General features: G+C 37.1%; 2 pseudogenes; one reads left to right on the top strand and one right to left on the bottom strand.

Annotated features, from left to right (window-relative positions):
• Positions 1–1,250: 1,250 nt before the first annotated feature.
• LOC149204624 (cytochrome P450 85A1-like) lies at positions 1,251–4,069 on the bottom strand (annotated as a pseudogene).
• Positions 4,070–5,208: 1,139 nt separating this feature from the next.
• Positions 5,209–6,010, top strand: LOC149204625 (glutathione S-transferase U15 pseudogene; annotated as a pseudogene).
• The last annotated feature ends 6,043 nt before the right edge of the window (positions 6,011–12,053 follow it).

Below are 12,053 nucleotides of genomic sequence, written 5' to 3' on the forward strand. Positions count from 1 at the left end.
GAAAATAATGGAAGATAGATTGATAAAATTGATTCACTGAGTAAGAAGTGAAATATCAACCATTGTTCAAATTTTGGCGAGTTTCTAATTCTTATTTGGTTTTGAATATTAATTAAACATATTTTATGATTAAAAAAATAGTATTAATGTTTTGTTAGTTTTAATTTGTTTTCATTTAATTTGTAGATTTTTAATTTTTATTCATTTAATTTTATTATTTGTTAAATATACTTGATTAAAAATTTTATTAGCAATTTTATTACAAAGAAAAATAATCTCATTTTATGGGTAGTTTTCAATTTGGTTTCCATTTAATTTGAATGTTTAATTTCCAATCACTATTAACTTTATTTTAATCATTATTTAAATATAATTAAAAATCTCATTACAAAAAATAATAATCTAATTTTGTGTTATAATTTTCAATTTGATTTTCAATTTTTTAATTTTTCTAATTTAATTTCAATCACTAATCAAACATACTTAGCTAAATAGAAAATTTATTACTAAGAAGAACAATGTGCTTAATAAAATTTCAGATAAAAAAGAATAATCTCATTTTTTGGAGTAAATTTTAATTTGGTTTTAGTTTCCTTATACAGATTTTCAAATGTCTAAATATAATTTTAATCATCAATTAAATATGTTTAATTAAAAACATTTATTACAAATCTTATTACAGTGAAAAATAATTTCATTTAAAAAAAAATCAATTTGGTTTAAAAAACTCGTTCCAAATCTTATTACAAGATCCAATAATCAAATCTTATAACAAGAAAGAGTAATCTCATTTTACAAAGAGTTTTCAATCTGGTTTTAAAATCTAGTCTTAAATCTCATAGCAAGATAGAATCATCTCATTTTTAAGGCAATTTTCAATTTAATTTTTCAGGTTTCCAATTCTCACTTGTTTGATTTTAAATATTATGAAGAATAATCTCATTACAAGGAATAATCTCATTTTAGGGGCAGTTTTCAATTTAGTTTCCATTTTAACTTTTCATTTTCCAATTCCCATTAATTTGATTTTAACTATTATGAAGAATAATCTCATTTTGGTGGGCCGTTTTTTATTTATTTTCCATTTTCGATGTAACTTGTGGTTTCCAAATCCCCTTAATTTGATTATAGCTATTAATCAAACATGGCTCTTTAGAAATCTCTATCACAAGGAAAAAAAACTCTATTACAGGGAAAAAAATATCTCATTTTATCAACAGTTTTAAATTGTTTCACATCACAAGGTAGAATAATCTCTTCAAAATTGATCCATGTAATCATATGTATTTGATGATAGTTACTCTTTCTTCAAGAGAAGATATACATGGAGCTTAAACATAAACTTAGATACTCTATACATGACATTTAGTATATTTGAGAGAAACAGCCCTATGGTTGATGCACTCTGGCATTTTCATTGATTCAGTACTCTGATACTTTGATGCGAAGTCCTTTAGGAGCCACAACCCTGGGAAATTTCAAAATTTCATCTCCCCCGACCTCCTCCCATCTGTCAATAATAAAATTTATACCGAAGAGACGAGAGTTACCAGATTTATCAAATGGGCATTATGAGATAACAATAATAAATGCTGTGGAATAGATTATTACCTGTAGCGAGTGACAAAATGGTGGAGAAACATGGATATCTGAACTAAACCCAATTCCTTGCCTGGGCACAGCCTGCTTCCTCCTCCGAAAGCCGTGAAATACATGACGGAGTCACCGTTCTTTTCCTGAATAGAGCTATACACATTAGCCCTGTGTGACTACTCTATATCATTGGATTTAAATGCAACAACTACATACGCACCTGCCATCACCATGGGTTAAATGCGGAGAAGTCTGGATAGAGAAAATTATCGTGATGGGCTTCTGTCATGTAAACATAAATTTTCCATCCTTTGGGAATCATGAAACCTTTCATTTCCCTATCTTGAGTTGTTTTTCTCAAAACCCCATTTACAACAGTTGCAAGTCTCAGCGTTTCATATATCACCTGCAATCAATGAAAGCTTCTTAAGAAACAACGAGGTAAGCAATCAAAATCTGTTAATCAAATTTCAGTGAAGGTATTTTTCACTAAAAAATTTGAAGGATTTAAACATGAGGTTTATTTATAATATTTTGGATTACTATTTTGATTTGAAAAATTATTCAAATAGAATATCATATATTACTTGTCTAAAAAAAAATTAAGAGAATCAGTGTGTATATTTTGGAGGTCTGGGGCAATAGAATCAGAAAAACATTTCATTTTGGAATGTGATGCATTCAAAGACATCAGAGAAAAATTATGGCAATATATAAAGTTATGGTAATATGTTAGCACCGGTTTCTTGGCATTGGCATTGTCTTTTTGGCAAGGAGATTGTTGGAAGGTTGGGTCAGCTCATCATCAATTTGAATAAGAAAAAGACTGAATTACAAAAAGCTAAAAATAAAAAACTAATAGTACCATAAACTATTTTTAATCTCTTGGAGATTAAAATATCAATTCATTTCTTGCTAACACAGATAAAAGTTTTTGACGAACAAAAAAAACTAAAATGTATATATTATATTTAAGCAAAGGCATTTTTTAAAAATTTAAATATTATACCTAACAAAAAAAACTTTTAAACCAAATGAAAGAATATAATATATCCTAACAAAATAGTCTAGTATCAAATTTTGCCCCCTAAAACCCCTCTGGAAACAAATCTGGTTTATGATGATTCACATACACTCTGAGTAAACTTCATAGACTTGTAGTCATCCAAATTGACATTTTCGCCCAGATTTTTTCTCCTCTGAAATGCTAGGTGTTCTTCCTGCAAGCAGACAGTCAGGTTTATGGATATATTCAGAACAAAAGCCTTAGATCTGAGAGATATGGACAGATTTATATTTATATTATATTAAACTCACTCTAAGCTCTCGGAGAGCCTCGGGACTGTCATGGAGATACTTGACAGCCATCATGGTTGTGGTGGAAACTGTTTCGTAGCCAGCATTGATAATAGATATTAGTAAATCGAAGATCTGTTCATATGTGAGCTTGCAATTAGCAGATGCGCCATCTGCTTCTTCTTCTTTGTCATTGAGAAGCATTGCAATCATATCATTATAAGTGTCCATGGAAGCCCTCCTTTCCTTGAGCACTTCTCTCAACATTCTCAGGATATTTTCCCTTGCCTCCACATAATGAGCAGTACAGGTGATTGATTATTCTTCAAGTTTCCAGAAAATCCACCTAAAACGTTCATCACTAATGCATATTCTAGTTTAGGGTTCACAGCATTTGCCAAACTCTCGTGTGTAGAAACGCATTACTGGTTTTTGGGGGTGATTTACATACCTGGAAACCACGTTTGTAGCTGGTACAAGGAAGATTTATAGGCATGGAAATGGTTCCTTCCACGAGTTTGCAGAATTCTGACAAAAATGCCTCTGCCTTTGGACCAGACTTGATACTCATTACCTGCTGTAAAGACAAAAGAAAAACCATCTGCAGCCACTGAATCATGGATAGTTATTATTATTTATTGGTCATTACTGTATTTCTTGGCCACCTTTATTACAGATTCCTAAATTTGATGGGGAAGAACTAGGTTAACAATTATTTTTACTCTCTTTCTCTCCTGGTCCTTGGGATTTCATTATTTTATTTCTTGGCTATCTTCACTGCGGATTACTAAATTTGATAGCCAAAACAGAGCCTTCATTGCTTCGTTCATTGTCTGCTCTTGAGTTTCATCCCTGGAAGACCGAATTTGAAGGGCGAGGTCATGATATTCTATCGTCTGCAACTTCATTGAAAAAACAAAACTGAACAGAGAATCAATATGCAAAAGAGCGGGCCGGCCTTTTTGAAAATATTTGAAATGACCGCGAGAGATACAGATGTGCGAAGAAATTCGAATGTGGTTGCTTAAATATAGATGAGCGCTGAATTTTGGGCGCTTAAAAATGGTTCCTTCCACGAGTTTACAGAATTCTGACAAAAAGCCTCTGCCTTCGGACCAGACTTGATACTCATTACCTGCTGTAAAGACAAAAGCAAAACCATCTGCAGCCACCGAATCATGGATAGTTATTATTATTTATTGCACATAACTGTATTTCTTGGCCATCTTTATTACAGATTCCTAAATTTGATGGGGAAGAACTAGGCTAACAATTATTTTTACTCTCTTTCTCTCCTGGTCCTTGGGATTTCATTATTTTATTTCTTGGGGATCTTCACTGCGGATTCCTAAATTTGATAGCCAAAACAGAGCCTTCATTGCTTCGTTCATTGTCTACTCTTGAGTTTTATCCCTGGAAGACCGAATCTGAAGGGCGAGGTCATGATATTCTATCGTCTGCAACTTCATTGAAAAAACAAAACTGAACAGAGAATCAATATGCAAAAGAGCAGGCCGGCCTTTTTGAAAATATTTGAAATTACCGCGGGAGATACAGATGTGCGATTTTTCCGGTTGACGAAGCTCTGAAGAAATTCGAATGTGGTTGCTGAAATATAGATGAGCGCTGAATTTTGGGCGCTTAAATTCAAATTTGAATTTGAATTCAAATGGGCTCATTATTTGAATAACAGTAATGTCGTGATTACTATCAGTGCATCGGAGCACACTACTTGCATTGATTACACTGAACCGTTGGGCAACTCAGGCATGAACATCGGCGCTGGAGGCGGGCAGGAACACGCATCGCCGGAACTGGGTGAGGAGAGATGGATGCATGGATACATGCCCATGATCAATGGCCCTGGTGAAGTCAAGCTCCTGTCAGGTGAGTGTAAGGACCGAGCATTAACTTTTCTATAGAGGTGGATTTAGGCATCGTCGTGAAGCGTTATTGGGCAAGTTTTGTGTATACTAGTTGTTTTTAGTGTAATTTTTTGGAAGTGTTTTTGGTGGATTTTTCCAGTGTAATTTCTCTGAACTCCCACAAGAATTCATTGATATCACAATTTTGATGGGTAACTCCTGCACAATAGAAGTTCCCAAGCATTTTTCAGGTTGCTGAATCCATATATACAGTCAGAAAACTAGTTTAAATAACACAAATCAAAATTTCAACACATTTGTTTCTGCCAAATTCTGACACCGAAAACTCCAAAAAATGGCACTACACACAACTCCATTATATATGTAAGTACACTAAGAAGGTACGCATATTCCAGAGAAGCGCATTACAATTTAAAAAACACCTTTCATAGCGATGGAGGGTTGTGGAGAAAAGGGGCAAGTGAAGCTGTTAGGTATTGGTTACAGTGCCTTCGTGGTGCCCGGTCGCATAGAACTTGGTCTTAAAGGAATCCATTATCAGTTCATTGAAGAGGACATTCAGAATAGGAGCTCATCCACAACGTGAACCCTGTTCACAAGAAGTTTGCGGTGCTCATCCACAACGGGAAACCCGTTTGTGAATCGATGATTATTGTGCAGTTTATCGAGGAGGCATGGGACAGCAAAGCGCCAAATATAATTCCCAAAGATCCATATGACAAAGCCATTGCCCGCTTCTAGGCTGCCTCATAGATGATAAGGTAATTCATGCATTCGTTATTTATCTGCATTTTGAAAGTTTCAATTACTGGTTTGCATTTCCGTGTCTAATATTAAGTGTTGGTGGCTGCAAGTCGTTCCAAGTATTCTTGGAGCTTTCAGGGGCCAGAGTGAAGAGCAATAGAAAGCGGTGGAGGAATCTGTGGCAAACCTTCTTTTGTTGGACGAAGTGTTGCGAAGTACAGGAAAAGTTTATTTTGGAGAAGATGGGATAGGATTTGTTGACATCGCATTGGGTGGGCTATTGGTAACCATCCAAATAGCCGAGAAGGTTACCAATATAGTTTTAATCGACACACAAAAAAATCCCGCTATTAAGTGCCTGGACAGACGAAATTTGTAAAGCCGACAAAGTGAAAGAAGCGTTGCCCGATCGAGCCGAGTTATCTGAATTTATGTCCACGAGAGCGAAGTTGACGTCACCACCCACTGGTCATTACAAAGGAGGAGGTTGACGGATAGCTAAAATAATATTTAGATAGTAGGTGTTGTCGTTGGTCTTGTTGTGTGTTGTGTTTCGATGTTGTGGGACAAAACGCTGGATTTATGTATCAGGTGAGTTTATACTCCTGCATAATTGGTGGGTAATAAAGTTGCCGGGGGATTTCAGTGCAATAATATTATTATATATGGTACTGTTCAGTGTTCACTTCGGTCATTGGAACAATGGAGTTATGTTTGATGTGAATTCGCATTCGTTAAAAATCTAGTTTCCCTATGTGTTTAGCTTTATGAATATATTATCAGTAAAATCATATCTGATTGATCCGTTGATTTCAGTGCAATAATATTGTTATATATGCTACTGTTCACTTCGGTCCTTCTAACATTGGAGTTATCTTTCATGTGAATTCCATTCATTAAAAGGTAGGTTATATAGCTGCCGTGCTAGTCACACTAAATTTCATGGGTTTATCGTTATGAATATATTACTAGCACACCATATTTATTTAAATAAATCTGGTGGCTTATATCAATTATAGACTAACCACATTATATTTATATCAATCATATCACTAACGATATTAATAAATGTAGTTGAAATAGTCTATTGGTATAGATTTAATATTTATATTAATATTAATATTCATAAATATATAATATCTAGATTTATATTGATAAATATATTAATATCAATATTGATAAAAATAATATTGTCAAATAGTTATTACATTAGAAAATATGAATCTCTTAGATCTTGAATCGGAGATCTTGGGTTCCAACCTTGTACTACTTTCCTTTTAATGGGGTGAATAATAGACATATAAATATAAATCTCTTAGATTTTTAATATTAATCTTATAGGTTTATTAAACTGTTAAGTTTATAATATAAATATTTTAGGTTTATTAATTTTTATTAATAATATAAATATAAATGTTATTTTTATTATTAGATTTAAATCCATAAAGTTTATAATACAAACCGGTTATGTTTGTTAGGATATTCCGACACATAGGAAATAGTTAAGTTCAACTTGGTCTAGTATAGAGTTAGGTAAAGTGTGTTTCTTTACAGTTGTACATTTTGTAACTTACAATCCGACGGTCACGATATATAGTGATCCGACGGTTCACTCTCTCCTCGGTATTACCGACACTTGATCCGTGGCTTGACACCCGATTGGTCCATGAGTTCTATTTAAAGCGCATGGAGGGTCATTGTTCAGGAAATCCGTGCATGAGAGAAGCTTATGTAAATTTTCATTCTTTGATTAATAAATTGCCTGTAGTAGCCACGTTGGCGCAGGTCGTGGACTGTTTTCCTCTTTGAGGGTTTTAACCACGTCAAAAACACTAGTGTATTGATCTGTGATCTGGTTGTGAGCTGTGTCCTTTTGGTGTTCTTTGTGAGGAACTTACCCTGTAAATTCCTACAATGTTTATAATACACACAAGTTGCTTTAGTTAATTTTTCTGTTTTATATTATTATTATTTAATAATAATTATAATAATAATAAGTTTTGATTAATATTACAAACTCAGGATATATAAACTTTATTAATTTTTAATAAATAATTAGTAATTAAATATTAATTTATTATTAACTTGATTAATAATAATTATTATTATAATAATAATTTTGAGATTAATATTAAAAAAGACAATATATATGAACCCTTTAAATTAATAATAACAACAACCAAGAATTAATATTAAAAATTCAAAGTATATAAACCGTGTGAATTATTAATAATTAATAATTAGATATTAATTAATTATTAACTTGATTAATATCTATTAAGATATTTTAATTATTTACCAAATTAATATTAATTATCCCTATTAATTATTTATAATTAAATCTATTAATTATTATTTAATTCCTTAGATTTATAATATGAATGTCATCCTAAAAACGTTCGCCATCCGGGTGTTCGAGCCTGCTTTCACATCTCCTCTTTTTTTAGTAGAGACTACTTATGCTTCCAACCTTATATTTGAGAAAGAAAAGATTAGTGTTTGTTGGTTGTAGGCGTATTCTCCATCTAGGTTCAATAACTCGAATTTTGCTTTAGCCAACTCGATGGTTTCATTCATGTAAGGTTGGCACCATCCTACCAATATCGCATGGTTGTATTGAATCAATCCAAGTAGTTCCAACGATCCAACAGCTGTCCATCAAACATAAAGAGATTGTGTAGGCATCTAAAGATAATATCGATCTAAATGCCTATCAAACCCCTCCTTATTTTCCAGCACTAGTGAGTAAGGGCGGCCAATCCGACGATCGAAAAATTGTAAAACACTTATTCCATTCATCCAGTAGGCTTTCCCAGGTGCTCCCCACTTTTCAGTCCCCTAAACTAGCGGTACTCTTCCAACCGCACTATAGGAGGTGTGGAACCACCGACCCTTTTCTTTTCACCAATACTCACGGTCATGGACTACGCCTTACGTCTATACTTAGTTTATTTTTCAACAGCTAAGCATATCTTTCGTTATACCATTCATCATATTAACTTCATTACACCATGAATCAACATTAACATGAAATACACAACAGTATAACTGGGAGGGGCAACTCCCTATGATGAGTCTGCCCATAATAATAATAATAACAGTTTACAATATACAAGTTAAATCTTGAGGAAACCCCAAATTTACACTTAGAATATTTTTACAATCATCGGCACAACTCGGTTAGCCCAGCTCGTCGGCGTGCCCACATGGTCGCCCACACGACTCTTTTCCAACTCGTCATTTTCCTCTGCATGTTCACCCGAACGTGTTTTGTTCAACTCATTGAACGCTCCCACCGAACGCCCAACTCGTCCACCGGTGGGTCGTGTCACCCGTTCAATACTTCACCCGGTTCACCGTTCGACCAACTCAGGTCGTTCGGGCAGATGCCCTATTGCGCCCTCACACACCCTCGAACGACCTTCCGAACGAATCTTCGAACGATTTCCTACACGACCTCCACACGGTCGTTCAACCCTCTGAATGACTTTTTGCCCGACTGTTCATCCTCCCGAACAACCTCCATGCACAATCGTTCAACCTCCCGAACGATTCCTCTGCACAGCCGTTCAGCCTCCTGAACGATTTTCTTAACGACGCCCTCGAATGACCACCCTGCTCGACGCCCTCGAACGACCCTCTGAACGACGCCTTCGAATGACCTCTGCATGGCACCCTCGAACGACTTCTTTTTCCCCGGCTCTGGTGCTTCGGCCCTGCACGCCATCCATCTACACTTTCACCCTTTTCTGTTCACCAACTTCGCACTTCGCACTTTTCCATTGGAAGACTTGAATGCGTTGTTGTTTCTGCCTTACCTCCACACCAAGTTTCAAGTATATATATATGGTTCGCCACCCTTTGAACCGTCGCATTCACTTTGTTGGCCGACCACCATACTTTTCCATCAAACGAGTTAGATCGCCCCCAACTCACCTCATCCACACGTCGACTGGTCAGCCGGGCGCACCCACCCAGGACCACCTCTACGCTATAACTCAACCAATTCTCCATACTTAGTCGCATTTCGTCCACCTTCCCGTAGCTCTTCACTCGCGCGTTTCCACCTGCATCTCATGGCCCTTACATTCTCCCCCACTTGAAATCATTGTCGTCCTCGCCAATCTCTCATCCCAGCAACCATCTGTCACCAAGATATCCATACCAATGCCATATAAACCATCGGTATGTCATACATCAGAAATCCTCCTCAATCCATGATCATCAACCACATCCGTTGTAATCTCCACATGCTGCTTCCACTGTGGACGGTTGGTCCCTCCAACACAAGCTACATGCTTACTGCAACATATCGTGTCGACCTCATCATGTACTATCATCATGTGAACTGCTTGTCATGATACTCCCACATAATGCCAACATATCTCTGCACACTTCCGGACCCCATGATTCGAACTAGTCGGGTGATCAGTCCATCTGTCACGCTCAATCCATAAGAATGCACATCCTCATGCCATCATCAGTCGTTTCTCAAACTCCTGTCACAACATCAACTCGATGAAGAACCCATCTCCATCTAAGTAAGCCATGCCTAGGTCCATGAAGTAAACTCCATCTCGTCTGCAACAGGATGTCCATGATGTTTGGTACCAATGTGCTACATGAAATCTGCTGCATCTATCCCAACATCATCATCCATCCACGAAATATCCATCTCCTCAAAGTCAAGAGATCCTCTCATCAAACCCGACTCTCGATGTGCCACATCCAAGTCCATGAATCCACCTCCTTCATATCTGCATTGTGCCATCCGTCAAGTCTGTCACAGAAACAAGTATACACCCGTCTTATCTCCCATGTGTTGTCCATGATCATACATCAATAAGCTCCCATGTGTGAAAAGTGGTTAAGTCTCGGCTCAACCCATGCTCAAGTGTTCCCAACAAGGCATCATCATTGATGTAACTCCATCACTCCAAAGTGTCTCATATCGATCCTCCACATCAAGTCACTCTTTCAAGCACACCCATACATGTACTTAAATGTATGCACCCCATCCTGCATCAAAGTCTCTGACCTCAGCTCCTCAATGCATCAGTTCCTCCAAGTCCACCATAATATGAAGTCCCCAAAAGTCACAACCTCGTGTCATCATGAGCTCCATGAGTCATCTCCAACCAAAAACCTAGCAAGCATACATGTCTTGGCCCAACGGTCTCTACAAGATGCCTCAGCTCTCCATGTAGTAGGAATTCTCCATAGTCTGCTCACAACTCCACCCAATTCCATGGCCTTGTTGTACAAGAGTGCACCACATCCCCATCGGCTCATAAATAAAACATCTCCATGTCACATCAGCAAATCCACCTACACAACATCCCTGCCTTGGCACTCCTCATTGGATGCCCACAAGTGACACCTCTACAAGTGCTCCTGCATAATGTCCCTACATAAGACTTCCATGCTCCATGTTTCCAACCTGATGTACATGACTCAAGTTACCCATGTTGGCTAACTAGGTAGACCCATCACAACAATCGGTCATCCTCATCCATGTCTGCAAATCCAGTCGGTCACCCAACCATATCATCATCACATGAGTCTCTTCCACCATGGCTCCCCCACTAAAGGTTCCACCAAGAATTTCTCTTGGTCTCGGCCAAGAGAAGTCCACCCAAGTATCATCATACTCAAGTGTGTGCCCTCCTCCAATCTGTCCATGAGTCATGTCGGGCACTTAGCCAATTTCTCCATATGGCTAAAGCATGATCCATTACTCCACAATGATCATCATGTTCCTCCCTTGTCACGGGCCTTTGTACCTTCTATCATAATGTCACAAGCAACCCCAACAAACAATCAATGATTCTTGCCTCTCCATACAAGGTATGATCGTAGACATCCATTGTAAGATCCTCCCTTGCATCAACAAATTGCTTTTGCCCTTCCATGCATACGGTTCATCTTCCAAAAGTCTCACTGAAACACAAGTATAAGTGCTTACTTCATCATGAGGCTCCTCCATATGAGTTTTCTCATCCACCAATGTCTGCAAACTGTGCGATCCTGGTTCAACTTGAACAATTTCAAGTTCACCCTCCATCATTGTCATATCTGCAACATCCTCAAACATCACTGCTTCCTCTTCTTCGTCACCGCAATCTACATCTACACCCTGATCCATTGCCCAACCAAGTCGAATAAGTTTGTCTTCAACATTCCTTTCCAATACTTCAAGTTTATCTCAAATCCATGGGTTCTCTTCTTTCATCTGCTTCAACCTGTATAAGGTTAGTAAGAGCTTCCCTTCACATTCTTCCAAACCTGCCATGTTTTGTCGTTCAGCTTGGCCCAAGCAAGATGTTTCACCCTTGCTAAACATGTCTCGAAGTATTACACTTCCCTTCTGCAAATCTAAATCACTTTCCATATTTCTGAATCAGCTTTGATACCACTTGTCACGCCCCTACACAGGCGGTACTCTTCCAACCACACTATAGGAGGTGCGGTACCACCAACCCTTTTCTTTTCACCAATACTCACGGTCATGGACTATGCCTTACGTATATACTT

This window comes from Pinus tabuliformis, chromosome 1_2, assembly GCF_031772625.1.
Source record: "Pinus tabuliformis cultivar Carrire ecotype Pingquan chromosome 1_2, CPIR1, whole genome shotgun sequence".
NCBI lineage: Eukaryota > Viridiplantae > Streptophyta > Pinopsida > Pinales > Pinaceae > Pinus > Pinus tabuliformis.